The following is a 10561-nucleotide window of genomic DNA, read 5'->3' as shown; positions in this document are numbered from 1 at the left end:
ACAGATGGACATGCTAGGACTAGAAAGGCAAGTCTCTGATCTAATTCCCAGGATTGACAGGTGGCCACTCCTTCTGCTATTGAATTCTACTCTCTGGAGATCAGCTCCATCTAAGGTTATGGAGAAGATACTCACTGATTCGTGATCCAGGATCTGGAAAGCAACAGACCATTTTCACTAGCTTTCCATAATTAGCCTAAATAAGTGGCTGCCATGAATATGGCTAGCCAAGGATGGAGCTACATGAAGCCATCTGTTCTCTATATGATCCTCTAGCCAATCCAAAACTTCCTCAACCTTGGTTCTGAGAATGATAGAGACAGAGAGAGGTAGAGAAAACAGAATACTGAGAGACAGAAACAAAGAAAATGAAATTGAGGAGTTGGTAGCATCAAGAAAATGAATTCCTCTATGGAACCACCATTTGACCCAGTTATTCCCCTACTCGGTCTATTCCCTAAAGACCTAAAAAGAGCACACTATAGGGACACTGCTACATCCATGTTCATAGCAGCAAAATTCACAGTAGCAAGACTGTGGAACCAACCTAGGTGCCCTTCAATAGACGAATGGATAAAAAAAATGTGGCATTTATACACAATGGAGTATTACTCTGCATTAAAAAATGACAAAATCATAGAATTTGGAGGGAAATGGATGGCATTAGAGCAGATTATGCTAAGTGAAGCTAGCCAATTCCTTAAAAACAAATGCCAAATGTCTTCTTTGATATAAGGAGAATAACTAAGAACAGAGTAGGGACGAAGAGCATGAGAAGAAGATGAACATTAAACAGGGATGAGAGGTGGGAGGGAAAGGGAGAGAGAAGGGAAATTGCATGGAAATGGAAGGAGACCCTCAGGGGTATACAAAATTACATACAAGAGGAAGTGAGGGGAAAGGGGGAAAAATATAAGGGGGAGAAATGAATTACAGTAGAGGGGGTAGAGAGAGAAGAGGGGAGGGGAGGGGGGAGGGGGATAGTAGAGGATAGGAAAGGCAGCAGAATACAACAGACACCAGAATGGCAATATGTAAATCAATGGTTGTGCAACTGATGTGATTCTGCAATCTGTATACGGGGTAAAAATGGGAGTTCATATCCCACTTGAATCAAAGTGTGAAATATGATATATCAAGAACTATGTAATGTTTTGAACAACCAACAATAAAAATTAATTTAAAAAAAAAAGAAAATGAATTCCTCTAAGTATGGCAGTTTTTTTTAATTATAAAAAAAGAGTTAAAATAAGACTCTTAATCCACCATGTCCAATGAGTGGGCTATCACAGTGTTAGGTCTAGTTGCTTGTAGGTGCAAAGGACTTTTCACAGGGCCCTGACCTAGTGAGAGAGCTGAGCTCAGAGAGAGCAGACAACCAGTGCCACAGTATTTGAGTCATACTACCATATTACACTGTTATAGCCTTTACAATTTTTATAAAGTACTTTTATATCTAGTGTCTAGTGGGGAAAATGAGGAGGGCCTGCTCTGGAGCACAGGATTGTTGGGAGGGAGGCTGAGCCAGCATTATTGTTCTCATTTAGCAGGTGAGAAAACGTGTTCAGGACTAAGGGCAGACCTATCCAGGTTCTCAAGGACTTGCCAATCACTCTGATTACTGTCAGCCCAGACCTGCCAAAAGCCATTATTTCAACTTCCAGGTGAGCAGATTTTATCTTCAAACTGGCCTCCCACTAAGTCAACCCAGAGGTGGAACTAGAAATATCTTACAAATACTTGACTTTAGAACTTGAGGTACCCTAAAAATAGTCATCAACGTAGAGACCCTGAGGAACACATCTTGTTGGGTCCCCTGTGCACACTGTACAAGATACAGCTCACTCACTCCCACAAAAGCCTTCAGGGACTCATAAAAGCCCAGCACTAGTATGGAACACCAGCCACTATCATCTCCTTTACACTTACATATTTGGTCCCATTGTTCCATGCTTGCCTCCTCCTTTAGCACTAAGCTTCTGATGCCTACTGTAGGCCCCTTTACTAAGATGATTGCTTTAATCCTAATAATACAACTCAGAGCTAAACTTGCCTTCCCAGATACAACCTGCTACAGGTCTCCTGGATCTCATGGTTTCCAAATTATGGTAAAATAAAAATTGCCACTGTCCCCTTGAAGTCTCCATTTACACCTTCTTTCAGGGTGAGGGCATTGGAACTTGATCACAAGTTCCAAGAAGGGTCCATATTATTACTTCCCCAGATGCACCTTCACATTAGGTGACCAGATTGAAGAGATTCTCTCCTGCTACAGGATCCATACCTACCAAGAATTCAAAATGAGACTGTTTATGAGACCACAATGACAGCTAAGTTTGGCCACTATCAGAGCAGGGCCTGAATGGGCCAGACAGTAGAGAAAGAGGCTTTATACACAGTATTGCTAATTAACTTGACAAGGTACAGATTATTTTTCTTACTTTACAGGTGAGGATGATGAGGTTTAGAGGTCTAATTTATCCCCAGTCACACAGAGAGTAGGTTGTGGAGTTGGGGATAGGACCCATGTCTGACTAAAATTTACAATACCACTTAGCCTCTTATGGTTTCCAGAAAGAATGATAGTGAATTTGTCCTCAATGAATTAGTCCAAAATATTTACAGCATATTAAAATGAATAGAATTACTTGTTCTGTGGTGGTATCTTTTTAAATCTTATTCATTTCCTAAAAGAATGTCAGTATTCAAAGGGTGTTGGTGAATGTCAAGGAAAGCAATGGCTCCACACAGCTGTGCCTAGGTTAGGGAGTCCCTAAAAACACTATGTCCTATTCTGGGAACTATATTTGAAGAGGGCCAAAATATATCAGGACATGTCCTAGAGGGAGCAAAAGGACTGGAAAGGGGTTTAAGACCAAGGGCACATGGGGAAAGTTTGGTAAGAATTTGCTTTGGTCTTAATGTATGTGTACTACCCAAATTCTTATGTTGAAACCTAACTCCAATGTCATATTGTCAAAAAGTGGGACCTTTAGGAAGTGAATAGGTCATGAGGGATGCATCCTCATGAATGGAATCAGTGCCTTTCTAAAAGAAACCCAAAAGAGTTTGCCCTGCCACCATGTGAGAACAAAGCAGTGAGGTAGCGAGTCTTTACCAGACACCAAATCTATCGGTGCTTTGATATTAAACTACCCAGACTCCAAAACTGTGAGAGATAAATTTCTGTTGTTTTTAAACTACTTAATTGATGGTAATTTGTTATAGCAGCCTGAGCAAACTAAGATAGAACTGAAGCTATTGAGCCTGGAAAAAAAAAAAGTGACAACTCCGGGGGACATGAGTCAGTTCATGTCACTCTGCCATGTCAGGACAAGAGCCAACATTTTAAAATAGTCTACAAGGTCCTTTTTAATTTTCTCAGGTCCAATACTATATGTGTGATCTCATCTCCTATCACTTCCCCCCTCACTCACTCTACTTCAATAGCACTGGGCTCCCGGTTATTCCTAGAATACATTATCTGCTCTCACCTCAGAGATTTAGTTCCTCTCTGGAATATGACTTGTTCAACAAGTCCTTTCTGACCATTTCATTTTAAATTGCACCTATCACCATCTGACATACTGTGTTTTTTGTTTAGTGTCTGTCACCCCCACCTCCCCCCCAAAAAATAAAAAAAAACTTATGGTCTCTGAGAAGGGCTTTATCTTTCATGTTCATGTTTATCTTTCATGCACCTATAACAGTGCCAGGCGCATCATCCGGTGGTCGATAGTATTTGTTGACCCAAAGAACACTATTTTTGCCTTCAGATCTGTAAGTGTTATAGGGCATAGAGACCAGGTACCAATCTTAAACCAAGGGACTAAGTCACTTCTAGCTCAAAATAAAAATTGACATCTTACATTTTAAGCTTCTCCAGGAGTCTATGCCAGTGGATGTGAGTAGGCACAGGACAGATGTTGTAAGAGAGATTCAGACAATAAAAGAGGCAGGGTAAAGAAAGAAATTATATCTTCTCCAATACCCTCATTTATATTTAAGGAAAATGAGGTTCTGAGGACTCACTCAAGTTCCCAGGAGTTATGGACATTTAGAGACTAAAATTTTAGGCTCCTAAATTCTACTCTAGTGTAATCACTTTTTCCCAATGAGGCAATCTTTTATGTAGCAGGATAATTTCTGGGAATATTCATGTTTGTTTGTTTCTGTTGTTTCTCTATGTCTCTACTTCTCATTCCCATGGAGGTAACCACGCCCTTGAAAGATCCCCTGCAAGAGAGATTTTGCAGTGATGAAAGAAGCAGCATGCTGAAATCACTGAATTCATCTTTCTTTTATAAAAGCCTGAAAACCCCACTGAGGACATATTGTCCTAAAGTCAAAGGGGAGAAAGGAAAGGTTTTGGAAAGCCCAGAGAGAAAAGAAGATTCCTACCACTCCCAGCCCCCACTGGGAAGGGAGAGATTCTGAGTCTGGGGATATAGGAACAATTACCAGTGCCTGAAAGAGAAAGAGAGGGCCCTATGGTTCTCAGAGGGAGGCATGAGTGGGTGGAATCCCCCAGTCATGACTGAAATGGAATTTCCCACTTTCCTATTAGGATGGGGAGTTTGGAGTCAGGATTCAGTTGCTTTTTGGAAAATAAACAATGACCATTTCTTCCCCAACTACATCTGAATTTGTGGACAGAAATGAATTTCCAATCCATTTTCAGCCCCCTTAAGGATATAACATCACTTTAATTCACTGCATTTATGATCCACAGAGCATCCTCTTCCTGTTGGTGATGGGTGCAGCACATGAACCCTTGGGACACTGCACAAGGCACCTCATAGGCTGTGAGGATCACAAAGAATGTGCTTCAGCATCAGGAGAGAGGAATTGAGGAAAGTAAGAGAGAAACTGAGGGAGTGGAGGAGAGCAGCCTTCAAGAGCCCATCAGACAGCAATTATTCTCCCAGAGAAAGAGACTGTTTCCCACTGTGGCTATTAAGTGATTTACAATTAAGTAACTCTTCATGAGGCAGTGCTCCAATTGATGGTGAAGGTCTGAGTGGCGGGAGGCCCCATTCTCCAGACATCTAAGTGCTCAGTCTATTGACTGATTCTGCTATTCATCATCTTTCCCAGGCTGCTTATTAGCAGTTTGAAGTGGGAGGAGGGTTGGGCCCACCTGGCTGGGTACAATTCCCTGAGCCTTAAGCCTGGGGGTAGGAGTGGGGGAGGGGAATCCCACCCTGGGCTCACAAGGGCCTCTGCCCTTGTTATACTGACCCAAGTTTGGAACTGGGAGGCTGGGTTGGGCTCTAGTGGTACAAGGAAGGCAGCCAGAGGTCTCTTTTAGCTTTATGATGCCCTGATCTGGGGCCAACTGCTGGGAGGTGTTACTGGGATTCACCCCTAATATTCTGGTGACCAGCAGCTTTACTAAAGAGCAATGAGAAAAGTACAAGATTTGGATTCCAGTGATCTGGCTGTGTGAATTTTGGCAAGATTTTTAACCTCTTTGAGCCTCAGTTTTCTTACCTGAAAATGAGGATAATAACAATGATAGGGATAAAGTGAGGATTACACAAGAAAATGAAAAGTGTGTAGTGCCTGGCACATATCAATGATATTATGCATTCTGTGTTTGGAGAATTATTAACAATAAAATTTCTCTTCCAACCTGGCCTGCCCCATACTGACTTGGAAGTCCATATTACCATCTGTACGTCATTTGTCTTCTTCATGACTCCATTTTCTCATGTTTATAGGTGAATGAAATCACCTCTCTATGTATCTGCTTCTTAGGGCCTCCTAGAAGAGAATGGAGCTGGAAGAGTTTGGCAAACTAGAAAGTACTGCCCTTAAGTCACTTGATTTGACTGGTGGCTAGGTTTGCTTCCCAGAAGCCATGCAGCCCAGCTAAAACCTGGAAGTTATCCAGAGAGGGATAAACACAGTTAGTAGGGTCCAGAACCCTCCTTGTGGGTGGAGCTGCGGGAAGCTAGCCACTCACCCATAGCAGTCCTTGCACAAAGCTGCTTATCTCTTGGTTTACATGTGCTCTAAAGGAAAACTAGTAATAAAGGCAGCTTACTCTCTAGGCACAACCCTGGCTCTTAAGCAAGCCATATAACAGCCTGGGGCTAACTGGCTTATTACTGATAAAAAGGAAGATGTTAGAAGGTTCCCTCACCCCCAGCACTGCAAAGAGCTCTCCAGGGGGCCTATACTGAAAGTAGCCATCTGTCAGTGCAAAGCAGGGCAAGTTCTTATCACCCATCTTGTCCAATAGGTCCAATGTTCCAGAGTCATGTGGATACCACAAAAATACTAATAGAACTCCATTTCAGGTCAACTTAGAAACAATATGGCATGAACCGGACTTAGGTAGCTGTAAAAGTTCAATGTGTCACCCTGAGGTAACTTAATATTCTGACTTGCAAAGGAGAAGGGAGTTGCCCATGGTCTGGTTGATTTAAGGGCAAGTAATAGCTCAGGAACTCAGGCTTCCCTGACTTTACCATCCCCATGAATATCCAATGGATGTAATAAGAGTTGATGTACCTCTCCAAAGGGTCTTGCTCCCAAAGCTCCCGTAGCAAACACTCTTGCCCCTTTCCTCCCTGGGCAGCCCAGGACAAAACAATCATCATCTTTCTCAGTTTTTTTTTGTGTGTGAAATATCAACTCCCTTTCCATTAGCTTCTCTTTTGCTAACTTCTTTTTATTTTGCTTTGCTTGATTTGTGAGGTCCTGGCAGCCACCAAGATTCTTTGCTGGTCTATGTGGACCCAAAGATCCCCACCCATTGTCTGTTGCAGCATTGCTCACAGGGCAATCAGGCAGCTGCCATTTAACGCCTTCTGGCCAGTTGGGAAATTGCAGTTGAAAACCCAGGGAAGTCCACACAGTATGTGCCTCATAGCCTTGCTTTCCAGGAGTCGAGGATAAGAGTTTAGATCAGAGAACCTAAAACTATGAACACAATCACTTTCTTCTGGTCAGTGGCCCAGGTAGGTGTTTCTGTGGGTAATAGGATGTGGCAAGTGATTCCTGTTTAGATTAGGACAGGCTGTGAAATCAGAATATGATCCCAAGGTGACAGTTGTTGCTGTGCTACACCTCTGGTGGGCCATTAGATAACGTCATGCACTAAGGGGCAGAAGCTATATCCCTCTTTGTAGTCCCATAGTCCAAATGCAGGCAGCTACCTGACTAGCATCTCTGCCCATAGGCCCAGGTAAAGGATGCCTTTCTGGTAGCTTGGCCTGACTATCCATCCCTCCATTTGATACATCATTTTCATTGACCACCTAGCAGGAGGTGGCCATCTCTTAGCTGGTAAGGAGGCAGCAGAAACAGGCCAACTTGAGATGTGCTAACTAGCCCATGACAATGCACAGGAACTTCAGGGGCAGGTCTCTGGGTGTGATGGAGAGTTTGCTGCCATAAAATCTGTCTGGGATGCAGGGTATGGCTTGAATGAAGAACTTGTTTCCTCTCCTCTGGCTTGTTTTCCACTCCTGGGTGCCCACACCCTTCTTGGTTTCTCAATTTCCCTTCAAAGGCAAACCCACCGACCACAGATCACAGGCGTGCTACTGTGGAACAAACCACAAGATTGCATTTTAGTGACTGGGGGTCCCTCCTGAACCCAGAATTTTATTAGCATTCAGCAAAAGAAATATATGTCGTAACATACAGGCAGTGCTTCAAGATATCCAGATGTCAAGGAGAGCTAGGAGTAGTCACAGCTCAGGTTATTCTGTAATGCCTCAGAGATGGGGAAGGAGCCATTCAGGCACACACTTCCCATTATGTACTGGGAGAGAAAGAACTCTTATACCTGGGGTGAGGACATACTGCAGTTCCTAATTTCTTCCCTCCTTCCCCCAGTCATTTTATTTAACATGACCTAAATATACATTCCTGTATTCTGATCCCCCACCCACCCCCATATACAGCAGGGAAAGTAAGCACCAATAGTAACAAGAATAATAATTAAAGACCCGCCTATTAATAGACCCAACCCTCACACATATACATGCCATGTGGATTTTCTACTTTAGTGACTCTAGGATGGAAAAGTGGGGGATCAGGCCAGCAAGCCATCACCCTGACAGTCACTGGTCCTCAAAGTACCATCCACATGTGAGTTGGAGCAGGGTGGGGGAGGGGAATGATAGGAGGAGAGATTCCCCCAAAGCAGCAAGAAGGGTAAAGAAGTTCCCCAAAGTCTCTTTTGGGCAAATGTCACAATCTACTGAGCTTCTAGAAAGTCCCATGCAAGGGTTTCCTCAACGAGATGATTAATTCCTGATGGTGTGCACATCATTGCCATTTGTCTCCCCCAGTTTCTTGAGGAAAAACGGTGTGGCTTAAATCCCTTGCCTTCCCTACTGGATGGAGAATGTTCCCAAAATGCTCCTTTGGAGAAACTCGATATGACAAATAGCACAACATGGGCACTCTGGTTTCAAAACAGAAGCACAAAACATAAGGAGGGAAAAAAAAAAAGTAAAAACAAGAGACATGAGTACTCTCAGGTCTACATATGGGGGAGAAAGGGTCAAAAAGAAAAACACAGACCCAGAAAACAACACACTGTCTACCAGGTTCCACACACCTGATTCATCTGGCATTTTTCTTAGATACCTGGACATCTTTCATTGTCCCTATCATGAGGGGAGGGAACGAACAGTGTGATACAGCAAGGGTGGGGAAAAAGGAGAGAGGGAGGGCCATAGGCAGTTGAGACGCCAGCCCTCTGCACAAGCAGCAGCGATTTTTGTGTCATCTTTGTTTAAAACTGTAAACAGCACCGCTTAAAAATAAAATATATCAGAAAAGAACAATTGATAAACATTGTTTTCCATGAATATAAAATGCAAACAATACAAAAATAGATAATTGACTTTTGATATATATATATTAAAAACAATTGGATGCAACATACATATGGGTAAATTTAAAGTCTCCCAGCTAACCTCCCCACGCCTCCCTCTAGCAACTGGGCCTGGGGGCCGAGGGCAGGTGGAGTGGTGGCACAGGTGGAAAAGCCATTGGCAGTAGGATGAGAGCACACAACCAGCCTTCTGAGTGTGGAAAGCTACTTCCCTCCTTGACAGCACTGAGGGAGTGAGAGAGACTGGTGTTTACTTAAGCCTTTATCCTGGGAGGCTTGTGGCATTGGTACCTAAGTTAAAGCCAGATGGGCAGGGCTGGCTCTAACTGGGCACCAAGGCAGTACTTCCTTGGAGACTCTAAAGCACCAAGAAATTGGCATCCTGGCCCTGGGAGAGGTCTGCTAGATGGCCTTCCCTATCCACATTCATCGATCCCCCAGGGACCAGTTTCATTTGGGATTCTCAGGATCAGAACTATCTGACAGTAGACAGGCCTACTGGGTAGCAAGATGAGGGTGGCTACCCCTTCTCTAGTCACATCTTCCTTTGAAGTCACATCCTAAAGTATTATCCCAGGATCTTGCAATGGAGAAATGGTGTTCATCTGGTCATAGCATAGGAGGTGTGGACATGATATCTGGTGCATATTTGGTGCGAGTCAAGCAAGCACTAGCCAGTGTTTGGGGAGAGGCCGAGAACTTGGTTGGTTTTCCCATTGTCAACCTGAGCTGTCATCACCCAAAACCCTAGCGAAGTCCTCCTTCCTCCTCAAGGTTGCACCTTACACTTAGCCATGAACTCCTCAGCTCCATCAACTCAAAGGGGCTTGCTTCTGCAGCCACGTATCCTGACTGCCCCACGTTTGGTGGTGAGGATTTTGTCCCAGGGCTAGCCGGGGCAGTGAAGGGACTTGCAGGCACGCAACACCGTCTTAAACCATGAAGTCCTACTCAGCTCCAGGTACTATTCTGTGGTGCATGACCTTCTAAAGCCCAGCAAAGTGTGTCAGGGCTATGGCCACTCCCCTTAAAGGGAGCACATCCTGCTGCACTCCCAAACCTGAGGGCAGCTCTCAGCCCTTGGCCAAAGGCTGGCCACATCCTTTTCCTCTCCCCAGATTAGGCTAGTGGCTCTTTTCCAGCGTGCTATGGACGCTGATGATGGCTCTACTGCCTGCTGCGGCTGGCACAGTCCATATGCAGACAGGAGCTCAAGCTGCCCTGAAGGATGAGGCAAGAGGTGGGTTTTCTCTTGTCGTAAAGGCATTTGGTGAGTGTTAACTTCCTGCCAAACAGCCAGGCCAATTTCATCCTTACCCTTTCAGAGCAGCTTTGCTAAGAGGCCTGATGGTGAAAATCTGGGCACTTCTTTCTTAGAATGCTGTGCTTGGGGTGAGGGTCTTCCTCATCCTCTTCCATTCTCCAGCTCCATGGCAGATAGATTTCTTCATAATGTAGCCAAAATTAGAGTGGAGAGCTGGTCTGGGTCCCTTGAGAGGTGGTGTTGGTGCCATGCAAACACATGTGGTACTTCCAGGTGTAGCTTTTAGCAGCAGGTATGCCTGTTTTGGGGAGGGACATGGGGCCAATCCCAATCAGAAATGGTCGCAAAGACCAGCCTGGATACAACCCCTGACTAAGGAACAATTTGCCCACAAAGTCACCTTGACTCAGGGGGTCAACAGCATCTGTTCCCAAGTT

This window comes from Callospermophilus lateralis, chromosome X (genome assembly GCF_048772815.1).
Source record: "Callospermophilus lateralis isolate mCalLat2 chromosome X, mCalLat2.hap1, whole genome shotgun sequence".
Lineage (NCBI taxonomy): Eukaryota > Metazoa > Chordata > Mammalia > Rodentia > Sciuridae > Callospermophilus > Callospermophilus lateralis.
The sequence above is the reverse complement of the archived record's forward strand: the minus strand, read 5'-3'. Positions refer to the sequence as shown.